Source organism: Gopherus flavomarginatus, chromosome 2 (genome assembly GCF_025201925.1).
Source record: "Gopherus flavomarginatus isolate rGopFla2 chromosome 2, rGopFla2.mat.asm, whole genome shotgun sequence".
Lineage (NCBI taxonomy): Eukaryota > Metazoa > Chordata > Testudines > Testudinidae > Gopherus > Gopherus flavomarginatus.
In genome coordinates this window covers 149,428,375-149,440,608 of record NC_066618.1, presented here as the reverse complement: position 1 = coordinate 149,440,608, position 12,234 = coordinate 149,428,375, and positions in this window count along the sequence as shown.

Genomic DNA, 12,234 nt, shown 5'->3' with positions numbered 1-12,234 from the left:
TCAAAGTTCTGCCTGCCTAAAACTTGCTGTGCTTACTTAATTTAAAAAAGGATAGAGAAGGTAGTACTGAGAAAAAATATAAATCCATCTCATGACATGCTAGATTTGTTGGCAACTTTTTTTCCCTATAAGGCAATGGATGTCTCATGTTGAGATGTGTGTGTGTTAGGTATGACAAATGTATTCCTCTAAGAAAAGTAAAAGGGTATAAGAGGCAGCTTGATGTTGGAAGAGATTATGCACAGCCCAGTATGTGCATGAGATAGCAAAGAATGTGTGAAAGAAAAGGTCAGGTTAACAAAAGATTTTCCCTGGCAAAAATACGAAGGCAATTTGAGTGGTTTAATCATCTGCAATAGAACTGCATCTCTGTAAAGCTATGTAGAATGCATACCTGATCTTTACTATTATTTTCTAATTTTCAAAGTCAGTAATTTCTTTTAATTTCATTTCAGTGTGAGGCGTGCCTCTATCCTCAGGTGCAATACTAGTACGTGAAAAAGCAATTCAAGGAGCAAGCTTCCTACACTGCCATGCCAATATGCTTCAGCCCTACTTGACTTGGAGGCAAGGGGCCAGATCCTCAATTACGAGAGAAATTCTTCAGTCTCTACTTTCTTTTTCTAATCTTTATTCTAAATAAGCAAAAGTCACTCCACCCTGAGATGAGGCCTGGGAATGCTCATTTGAAAACTCAGAATTTCTAAAATGGTGCCCTGACAAAGGGCCAGGTATGTGTGTGGATCGGCAGACTCACAGCTCGGCGGTAATAAACAACAGTGAGCATGTTCAAAATTGGTGTCTACTGAGCATGTACAGTAAGGGGTGACAGAGAGGTCAGTTAATTGAGCAGCTAGCCAGTCATATCCTCCTCATTCCTGTCACCACTTGTTTTAAAGGTCAGAACTGTCAATCACAACTCTGAAGTAATGGCTGATATGTGAGTGAGGTAATTGCTTCTAAAAATAGAAAGATATAATAGAAGGCAGCTACAATGTCGCATAGAAGGCTAGCTGTCATCAGGCAGTTTCGGAGTCTCAGCCTGAGTCAGCGAAAGATAGAGAAAGAGAAGATTGGGAGAAGACGAAAGCCAACAAGAGGAAACAAAGAAAAGCTGCTGGAAAGAAGTCAGAAAAGCCGCTACAGAGAGAGAGAAGAAAACTGGAGTGGAGCAAAGCAGACTGACCAGGAACCGAACAGCAACAGTGATTGGAAAAAAATACTAAAGAATGTATAAAGCGATATCAATGGATTTATAAAGTAAGCCTGACATTCTTTAATTAAGCATAGTAAAAGCACACTGTAGGATAGTATATAGAGTTAGCATGTGTGTGTTTATAAGAATGCATAAAATTCTGTTATTAATTGCAAGATATCAAACTTTAAAGCTATTTAGGAACTGCTGTCAGCGATTTGTTGTAAACTGGACAATTGTAACAAATCGCTTCGCTTAGAATCATTTGAGCTATGTGCAATTGAAGTTTGAATGCTTTTTAACTTGCAATAAGAGATTGGTGTCAGGAATTCTGTGCCTTGTTTAGGATTTCTAGATCATATTGTAGTAGGGATTATTAGTAACTTTAATAAAAAAGTACTTTGTTTTGGAAAGAATAGTGCCCGTGTCAATTACTTTATCAGAAGAGTACACTGCTACCTCGATATAACGCCATCTGATATAACACGAATTTGGATATAACGCGGTAAAGCAGTGCTCCGGGGGGGAGGGAGGGCTGCGCACTCCGGTGGATCAGAGCAAGTTCAATATAACATGGTTTCACCTACAACGCGGTAAGATTTTTTGGCTCCCAAGATAGTGTTATATCAAGGTGGAGGTGCATATCCATGTCCTTTAATGTTTCCTTAACAACCCTGGAAACTTAAACCTCGGGAAGAACAAACTAAGAGGCGATAGGTAGGTTATTATATACATTTTTGAGGGTAACACTTCACAGGTCTAAGTCAGTGTAGCTGTATTGACTTCAATAGAGCTATTCTGATTTACATCAGCTGAGGACCCAGACCAATCACACTATGAGGAAGAGGCTGGTTTATTTTCCATTGCCTCCCTGTGGTTCCTGATGCATAGGGAAGCATGGTCACTGCTACATTTGCTTAAGGAGGGGTAATACATGCTCTCCTCCAAGCCAATTAGCTCTTCTGGTGGGCGTTGTGAAGGAATCATAGCACTCCTTATACCCTTCACGATCACTTTACAAGGACTGCATGGGACAGGCCACCTTTTTCAGGTAAGCGTAAGAATTGAGATTCTGACCAGTCACTGTGAAAGGCATGAAGAGTAAGGAAAGTTCTCCTCACACTCCCTACCACTGTTATGCACCAGCATAATGACCAGCCAAAATAAGGACCAAAGTTTTTTCCTCTACTGATTTTGCCCTTCTTTATTTACAAGTCTTCTCTCTCTCTCTCTCTCTCACACACACACACACACACACACACACACTCAAAACAAACATATTGACATATTAGTTTAACATTCTTTGTTTACTTCTCCCTCCCTTTTCATTTCCTTTGATATATTTTAATATCACTGATAATATTAGAAGGCATAGGCATAGCTCTGATAACTGCCGTTCTCTATTTATTTTTCCATTTAAGTGAACAGCAGAATTGGAATAAAATTTGTTTTTCTTAGGTTTCGTGCAGAAGGTCTGAACTTAGCAATACCTCAAGACACAGCACGGGATATTTAAACCTGTTTTTATTGAGCGAAGAATGTTGGGCAGGACATCGCAGCTTTTCCCTGGTCTCTCAAATGAGTTATAAGACCTTCCACCTGAGCAGACATCAGACGCAGTCGGAAGTGGGTAGCAACAGTTTAACCCCCATTAAAAAGGCCATTGCAGTGTTTGCTACTTTTCCTGGTATTTAACACAATATGTGAAAGGACAGGCATGGAAGAAGCTGGCAGTGTTCAACCTACCTGTGCACATGTTGTACCATTGTTAGGTTGGGTTCACTTTCAGATGTTTTGTGACTACAGGAATCCATATTGGTACCAAAATGGAGTTTTATGCCCACCTGCCTATGGACTTATAAATGTTTAATAGTTGGAAAATATAATAACAAAGAAGCCAAAATCCAAATGAAAAGAAAGGTACTAATTGAAGCCCCTACAAAGCCTTTTCTAAAAGATGTTAATACAGAACCATCACCAAAGGGACCAGTCAAGATTCGCACTCTTGGATTCGGCCATTGGGGAAGAAGAAACCTACCACCAGCTCAACTTGCTCTTAATGTGTCTCGTCAAGGAAGTAAATTCTTTCCAATTGAGGTAAATCAGTATTTAAAGTGTCAGGTTAACCCAGCAATAACACTGGTCTACAATTTTTGAGAAGTCTTCTGCTTCAGAGATAAAATGTGCTATTTATTATGTATTTTGATGTGCTGAATTCAAATATCACAATTAAAACAACTGATTGGCTACTGTTTCTAAGATATTTAAGTTTTTACATTTTATGTCTATGTATATTGTGTAGATAGTAGAGTTTTAATCATAAATTGTAAACCTAGGTCTTTTCATGTGTTTATGGTTGCTTTACATGATAATATTTCACCTGTCCTGTTTATGTAACACTTTAAAAATCAGCAAAAGGGTTATATAAATAAAATTTATTATGAAACAAAAGGCAAAAAACTATTATGTACATAGTTTAGTCCTATTCAGTGTCTACTCAGTGCTTCTTGGCTTGTCTCTTGTATTCATTAAATGGAGCTTCTCTTGTCACTATCCAGCAATAGTCTGCAAGCATTGATGGGCTTCATTTGCCCTGATAGCCTGCCAGGAGATTCCACTGCTGTAGTCTGGAGCCCAACAGCTCTGCCTTACTCTTGGGTAGTTCCAAATCCCTGACAAGGTCATTCAGTTCCCCTTATGTTATGAGGTGTGGTTCAGAGGAGGAGGATGGGAGAAAATGTGGGTCCTGTGACACTGATGGTTCAGGACCAGAAGTTTCATCCTCTTCCTCTTCCTCGTCTGACTCAAGTGAGAATGATTCTGGTGCATCAGGAACCGGCAGTCCTTCTCCGTGGGGTACTGGGCGTATAGCTGATGGAATGTTTGGATAATGCACAGTCCACTTTTTCTTCTTTGACACACCGTTCCCAACTGGAGGCACCATGCAGAAGTAACAATTGCTGGTATGATCTGTTGGCTCTCTCCAAATCATTGGCACTGCAAAAGGCATAGATTTCCTTTTCCTGTTCAACCACTGCCCAAGATTTGTTGCATAAATGTTGCAGCATATGTGTGGGGCCCACCTCTTGTCCTGATCTCCAATTTTGCAGCCAAAAGAAAGGTGATAGGCTTTCTTAACCATAGCGGTTAGACTGCGCTTTTGTGATGCAAAAGTCACTTCACCACAAACATAGCAGAAGTTATCTGCACTGTTCACACAAGTACGAGGCATCTCTGCTCACTTTGGCTAAACAGAAATGTGTCCCTTTGCAAAATCAAACACTGACAAATAAGAGAGCACAATACTGTATGATTTCTAGAGCTGATATAGGGCAATTTGTTCAGCAGAGTGAAGTAAGCTTCGTTATGATTGCATCATTCATGACTTCTAGGAATAACATGACGCAATTCATATCATGTATGATGCAATACCAACTTCAGATTGCATCATTCATTGTTTTGCCTCAAAAACAAGTACTGTCCAAACTCAGTCATAGATTTATTCACAGATCCAGTCAAAGATGTATTTTAATCATTTCTGGTTTAAATTGAGATCCCTTCCCTTTATAACTCACTTATCCTCCGCCATTCCCAAGTCAAGGGTTGTATATACTGACCCAATAGCATATCTTGAAAACTAGAGCCAATCAACAATTTTAAGCATCATTTTTGTTCTCAGTGACCGAGAATTAGTAAAGTTGGACTACATTTATTTCAGAGGCATTTTGGCTGTAGAGCAGTGTAATAGATCGATGGAGAAGTTCACCACGTACGGAAGGTACCCAAGAAGGCTTCAAGACCAGGAAAAACAGCAAGGAAGTTCCATAAAATAAAGTGGTACAACAAAATATCCTCAAGTGACTACTAGCCAAAGAAATAAACTCTTTAGAGTAAGGCATCATGGAAGAGAAAAATAAATGTAAATAATCATAAAAATTGGGAGCGGGTAACACCAAGGGCTTACAAATTAATGGGACATTGTTACTTAGCCATTTCAGAATATTCTCAAAATCAATTTGCCACCTTGTCTGACATCGTTACTACCTATGACCCAGTGCAGCTTTTCGGTCCCATACGCTCAGGATATGAATGTGTATGCACATGCCCACCGTAACGTTCACCAATTGCAAAGGAGATCTTTTCCAATGCGTTTCATTTAACATCTCATTTCCCTCCATGGTAATGCCCGGAGAAATGAGTTTATCAGTGAAAATGTACCATCAACAAACTCAAGTGGATTTTGTAGCCATTTATGTAAAACCTCCTAATCACAATAATACCGTGTTAAGATCAACCTGTAACACACCCCCATTGGGTTATAACATTTTCTTGTATTTCTAATAACAAAATTAATGAATTTAAGTTATTATGTACAAGTGTTCTCACAATAAATGTGACCTTAACACATTCTGTACTATGGACTATACAAGGTCCACTAGAATTCGAATATACAATAGAAATACAAGTGGTAACACCACCTTCTATTCATCGCGTGGGACCACTAATGGTAAAAAGGGATGTGGCAAGAACTCTAATGATAGACCCTCAGTACTTCATCAAAAGGATCATCATGCCTTTACAGTTGTCACTTGCATTAGTATATAATCGATGTGCGCAATATACCGAACTATTTTTAGTGGGATGGAGAGCCTGGGTGCAAGGAGTGCTACCTCCTTCCTACAAATCATCCCAAAGGCAAAAATGTGACTTGGTCACAAAGATCCTAGGTGGGGTTGGAGCTGGACTAGGTGTATTAAATACAGAGGACCAGCAACTTGTGGTGCAATGAATTGGACATCTAGGTCATGAGGCTGCCTCCCTTTCTGAGCCATTAACATCTGCATTCCAAGCCTTAGGCACTACAACATTCAATATCACCGAGATTCTTCCTTATTGGCTCAAGGTTCAAGAGCAAGATCATATGCAAATATTGGGGGCTTTGGGAATTCTTTAATCAAATATTTCCGATGCTCTGGTCTGTATAGAATTACAACAATGGTTAATAACAGTACCTAAATCCACTGTTAGGGATGGTTTTAATCAACAATTGTCTCTGGAGTTAAAGAAAATTATCCATGAAGATGCCAATGACTTTGAAAAGGCTCACCATCAATGGTGTCAGTTATTACCTTTTACCTATTTTCAGCATAATGATACTATCATGGCATTGGTACTTACCTTAAAATCAGCCAGTCAAGAAACAATATATCCTTTGGTTTCTTTAGGAATATATGCTAATTGATCTTTTTTGGTGCCTGTGGAAGAACACAGATGGGTGCATGTGAATGCCAATAATTCTTATGTCCTCATTATCCTCCAAGCATGTGTAGAACAACTCAATTTAGGATACTCCTGTACCACTCAGGTGTGGGAAGAAGATTCTACCTGTTTAAATCCCATAGAGGGAGGCTGTCATTATGAGATATTTCATCATTCCCTTAGCAAAGCCTCGGCAATAGTCCAAGTAGACATTCATTGTTTCTGTATTCAAAGTTTATATTCACACTTTTTAGTAAATAGCTTTTATAAGATCAATAACACAGGGATAGGAAATTTGTGCATATGCCACACCATGCAAATTATTGGTTGTGATATCAATGTGAAGGTACACAATGTGCATACCAATAATGTACATGGCGAATATAAACTGTACAATGCAGTAACACCAATCCATATTGGGGCAAATTTGGAGGCCATTCAAAAGCTTTTACACCACCAAAAATTGGCTCAGTACCTAAATAACTTAAAAATTGAAGCAAAAAACCCCTCCTTACAGTTCAACATTCTACCTCAGAAATAAAACGTATCTCCAAGAAAATTAGGGATGAAATCACCCCTACTTATTGGTGGGAAGTAATTTTCACCACTGATATGGGAAACGTAAGATCAGTATGGTACATCCTTTTACACCCAATCATGGTACTCTTAATTGTTCAGTTCCTTTTGATCATATATGTAATAATATTAACTGTTTACTTGTGTAAGCATAAAAAGGTTAAAGGTTCCCTTTAATATTTCTGTCTTAGATACCCTGTAAATGTTTGTCTACTATATTGTCTGTAAATTATGTATATGCATTATTGTTCTGTTCATGTTTTCCTGTTGTTATTGTTCTACATCATATTAAGGTTGTTTTGGGACCTTTTATCTTTGGCTAAGTAAAAAGGTCCCAAGGAAGGGATTGTTAGGTTGGGTTCACTTTCAGATGTTTTGTGACTACAGGAAGCAGTGTTGGTTCCAAAATGGAGTTTTATGCTAACATGAGCTATGGATTAATTTTCCCGCTCTTTTATTTCTCCTGGAGTTGTAAACAACTTCCCGTCAGAATGTTATTTTTTTTCTCTTTTTCCTAAAGGGTTTCCCAGAAGGGGTTTCCCGCCTTTTCTAAGGGGTTTCCTGGGCAAGTGTATATAAGGCTGCCCTGGACAGGGCCTCAGGGCTGTCCATCTGAGTGGCAGCCAGGAACAGTCACAGGTTTTACCTGCAGGCATCTACCCATCCTAGTGATAGAAGGGTTAGGGATTTTCCTCCAACAGCTTTCTCACCTGTAAAAAGAAGATAGAAGGAGAATAAACAACATCTCCTGAGTGTCCTATCTGTTTGCTTTCCCTTAATCCTGAAGGAACATCAAGGGACTCCTTGGAGCTCCTCTTCAAAGGCTTGCCATTAGCCAGAGGATCGAGGTCCCAAGCACCTGCTGTAGCTTTGATCTGTGAAGAAGAGGGTTTTTTAATTTTGTTTATTGGGTTGAGTTTGAGGGGGTAAACACTGTATCATGCCATTTTTCTGTTTATTCCCCTTTGGTTTGCCCCTCTCTTTGTTATAAACCCTTCAATACATTTTATTTGATTTTACCTTTTATTAATTGACTCCTTACTATCCAGGGTGGGAGGGGTCCTCTTTGTAGGAGAAGGGATCCTACCAGACAACAGACACTGGACAAGGAGGCCGAACCTAGGGAGACAGAAAGCGTAAGGGTCTCTAGTCTTTACACACACACACACAGACACACACACTCCTCCTTTTGCCTTTCCATCCATTTTCCCTTCTAACACCATGCTGTTGTTATTTCACAATTAGTTTTTAATCAATTAATTAATTGTGCATGTGACACAGTTGGGGGATTTTAAAAAAATAGATATTTAGAACATTTACGACATTCCTCCACTAGATATTAATCATTTGAACCACTGCAAAAAAAATCACATTTCCTTTTTATAGAGTGACAGTTGAATATGGCAGCAACCCACATAGTCAGGATTATTTTTATTATTATTTTATATTTAACAAAAATATTTTAAACAGTTGCATTTTCAAGTACAGGAGACATAATGCCTGAAAAGATTTCATTTGCCAATCCAATGAAGGCTTAATTTCCAAGAAAATAATAAATTGAGAATAACATAATGGGTTATACTTACTTAGAGATTTCAATTAAGTTATTCAAGTTAAAAAACGAACTCCTTCACCTTTCACCTTATGAGACAAAATACCCATTGTAGTCAATGTAACAAATGGGACTCAATGAGAATTTTAGTTAAATATGCATTTTTCCTCAGCCAAAGATAGTACAGGATTTGATCTCAGGAATATATTACTAAAATGTAATTCTTTTCCTGTCATTATATAATAAACTGGTATAGAAGGACTAGTGAAAAGTTTGGATATTTAAAAATATTACTTTTTTAGGCAGATAAGTAATTTACTTTACAAACACATCCCATTTTAACCATAGCATTTTGTGATAGACTATTCCTATTTTAATTAGTTTGCCTTACTGAGTTCTTGTGCCCAATTTACAACTGTGTAACATTTGGAGTATAATATCAAAAGACCTAATTAGGAGGCATTCTATTAAGTATGTCTTCAAGCATGTGTAGGTGTGCAGATTAAAGCACTATATATATAAAAGTAATATCACATACCAAAAGTATGGTATGTACAGAATACTAACAACAGGTAATTATAGACAGATATGCAGTTTGCTTCCGGTACCAAATTTTAACCTTAGCATTATGTATTAAAACAGGTGGGGTCCTTAACTCAGCTGGTGCCTTGAAGCACTACTGCAATGCAAATAACAAAGACAACCTCATCTGAACTGTAACAATTTTGTTATGTATCCAAACACAGAGCAAAACATGAACTTTTGATCTAAAATGACTTATTTTTAGATTAAGGAAAAATAATAGCAATAAAATAAAAGTAAAGGTCACAATACAGTGAATGCATCCCCTTTATAACAGGCCACAGCAATCCTGACAACAAAATGGCTGCTTTGTATGGAGTATGGAGAAAACAAAGCCATAATAAGTTGCAAACTATATATCCTACAGATGTGTTTGAAAATTTAAGGTCTAATTTTGTCCTACAATATGTACATGTGGCTCCTTTGGAGATCAGCAAATGTTACGCACACAAATGTGAGGGCAGAGATTAGTTTTTGGCAAATATCTGGAGGAGGATTCAGGCTGCTCTGGTGCCAGCAAGAAGCAATTAATCAGTCATCATGAGCGAAATAGACTCTGAAATTAACATAAGACATTCTGACATCCCCTTACTTGCTGTTCCAGTGGGGAATGCTGTATTTATTTTTTGCACTGAAAACTGGGTGTCTTGAAAAACAGGCTCTGAGGCAATATTTGATAGTTGAGAACACAGGTTTTATTTTTTCAATGTTATTGTTGTTTGTGGGGGGTTCAATGCTAGTGAAGAGGGAAGGTGAGAGAGGGGCTCCATCCCCTCCTCCCCTAGTTCAGCTAGTGGAGTCCCTTCAGGTGTTTGTACAAGAGCATATGTGATGTGAATAGAGCATGATTGATGTATTTAACATCCCTCTTGCTTAGCCTTTTTTCCTGCTCATTGGTATTTGCATTTTCCTTACCCAGATATTGAGTGAAATTCATTCTGCTGTAATACAAACATTCAGATTTGTTTCAGATGACCACATCAGCTGACAGTTTAGGATTTTTGTTTGTTATTTGATTTAGACACTAGTTTTTCCCTTGCAAGATTTTAGCTGAACGGGATTGTGATGGGTTTGGTCACAGAGAGCCCCTTGGGACTGTCACCTGATGTGCTGAAATTACCTCTGAGTCCATTTTCCCTGTCAGCTTGAGACTTCCAGAACCCTGTCTTGTTGAGCCAGATAAGCTAGCCTGCTGCAACACAGACCCAGGGCCTGTTCCATGCCCCCAAAGCTGCAGACTTAACTGAAAACAGCTCAGCAGGTTACCTGTCTCCAGTACCCAGTTCCCAATGGGATCCAAACCCCAAATAAATCCATTTTACTCTGTATAAAGCATATACAGGGAAAATTCATAAATTGTCTACTTTCTATAACACTGATAGAGAGATATGCACAGCTGTTTGCTCCCCCAGGTATTAATCACTTACTATGGGTTTGTTAGTAAACAAAAGTGATTTTATTATGTATAAAATGTAGGATTTAAGTGGTTTCAAGTAATAACAGACATAATAAAGTAAGTCACCAAGCAAAATAAAGCAAAACATGCAAGTCTGAGCCTAATACATGAAGAAACTGACTACAGGTAATATCTCACCCTCAATGATGTTCCAATAAGCTTCTGTCACAGACTAGACTCCTTCCTAGTCTGAGCGCAATCCTTTCCCCTGGTACCGTCCTTGTTAGTTCTAACAGATATCTCCGGTAGTAAGCAGGTGTCTTCTCATGACTGGCAGCTCCATCCCCTTGTATATCTTTGGCACAAGGCAGGAATCTTTTGTCTGTGCTTCTCCCCACCCCGCCTCATCAATGAAGAAGTACAAGGATTAAGATAGATTTTAGCATCATGTGACATGGTCACGTCACTGTCAGACCCCCTAGTCTCCATTCTTCCTGGGTCGGCCCACAGGCACACAGGAAGGTGTGCAGGTAAATAAACCATTTATAACCAGTTGTCCTAGTCAATGGGAGCCATCAAGATTCTAAACCACCATTAATGGCCCACACTTTGGATAGTTACAATAGGACCTCAGAGTTATACTTCATATTTCTATCTTCAGATACAAGAATGATGCATGCATACAAATAGGAGGAACATATTCAGTTGGTTATAACCTTTGCTATGATACCTTACAAAAGACCTTTTGCATAAAGCATATTCTAGTTACATCATATTCACAATCATATGCATATTTCCACAAAACATATGGCGTGCAATGTCACAGGGATGCACTGATTTTTATTCTCTCTTTCAACATCTGCATTATAATATTAGTCCTGCCCTGAGTGCTGGGGACTGGACAAGATGACTTCTCAAGGTTCATTCCAGTTCTAGGATTCTATGATTTCCTAATAATGGTAAGGAAATGCATGTCTGAGAACTGTCTGTATATATCCTGCACAGGCTTTGGAGTTTTATGACATGCATAATAAGTTGTATTGATACTGACATGCAACAAATATAATGTAATACCTATGCATCAGCATTGCCATGGGACAAAATATGATCATATGATCTAAGTTCAAGTTTAAGGACATATGCAAATCAATATTCAAATTTCTTTCTGCTGTCATGTCAGGAGTTAAAAATATTTTAGAGACTGGTAACTTATAGCAAAAGACAAGTCAGTATTGGGTGCTGCCAAATAAAGGTAATCTACACCCATTTTCCTTTACTTCAGAGTTTGACTGTAGCTGAACTGTGAACACGGATGAGGCTTCACTAACAATTACTGATTGAAGAGACTATTACTAGTTCTAGGATGCCATTTATGCAGTCTCAATTAACCTAAAGTGAAGAGGAATTTTGGTATATAATTCTTTCACATAATGGATAACATTCAACATTATCTGGACTCATTCACATTTTACAGCTACAGCATTAAGGGAATTTCCATTTCTCAGTTCTCTTGATAGTCCAGTCATGTGAGCAGATGAATAGTACCACTGCAAACACCAAGTCACACCAATGCATATGTAACATTGCCAGGAGAGTGTTTCAGGTCACTTCAATCTGTAACTATTCTTTTCAGTAGCCTTATTTCTATACATTTATATTGCAAGTTTGCCTGAA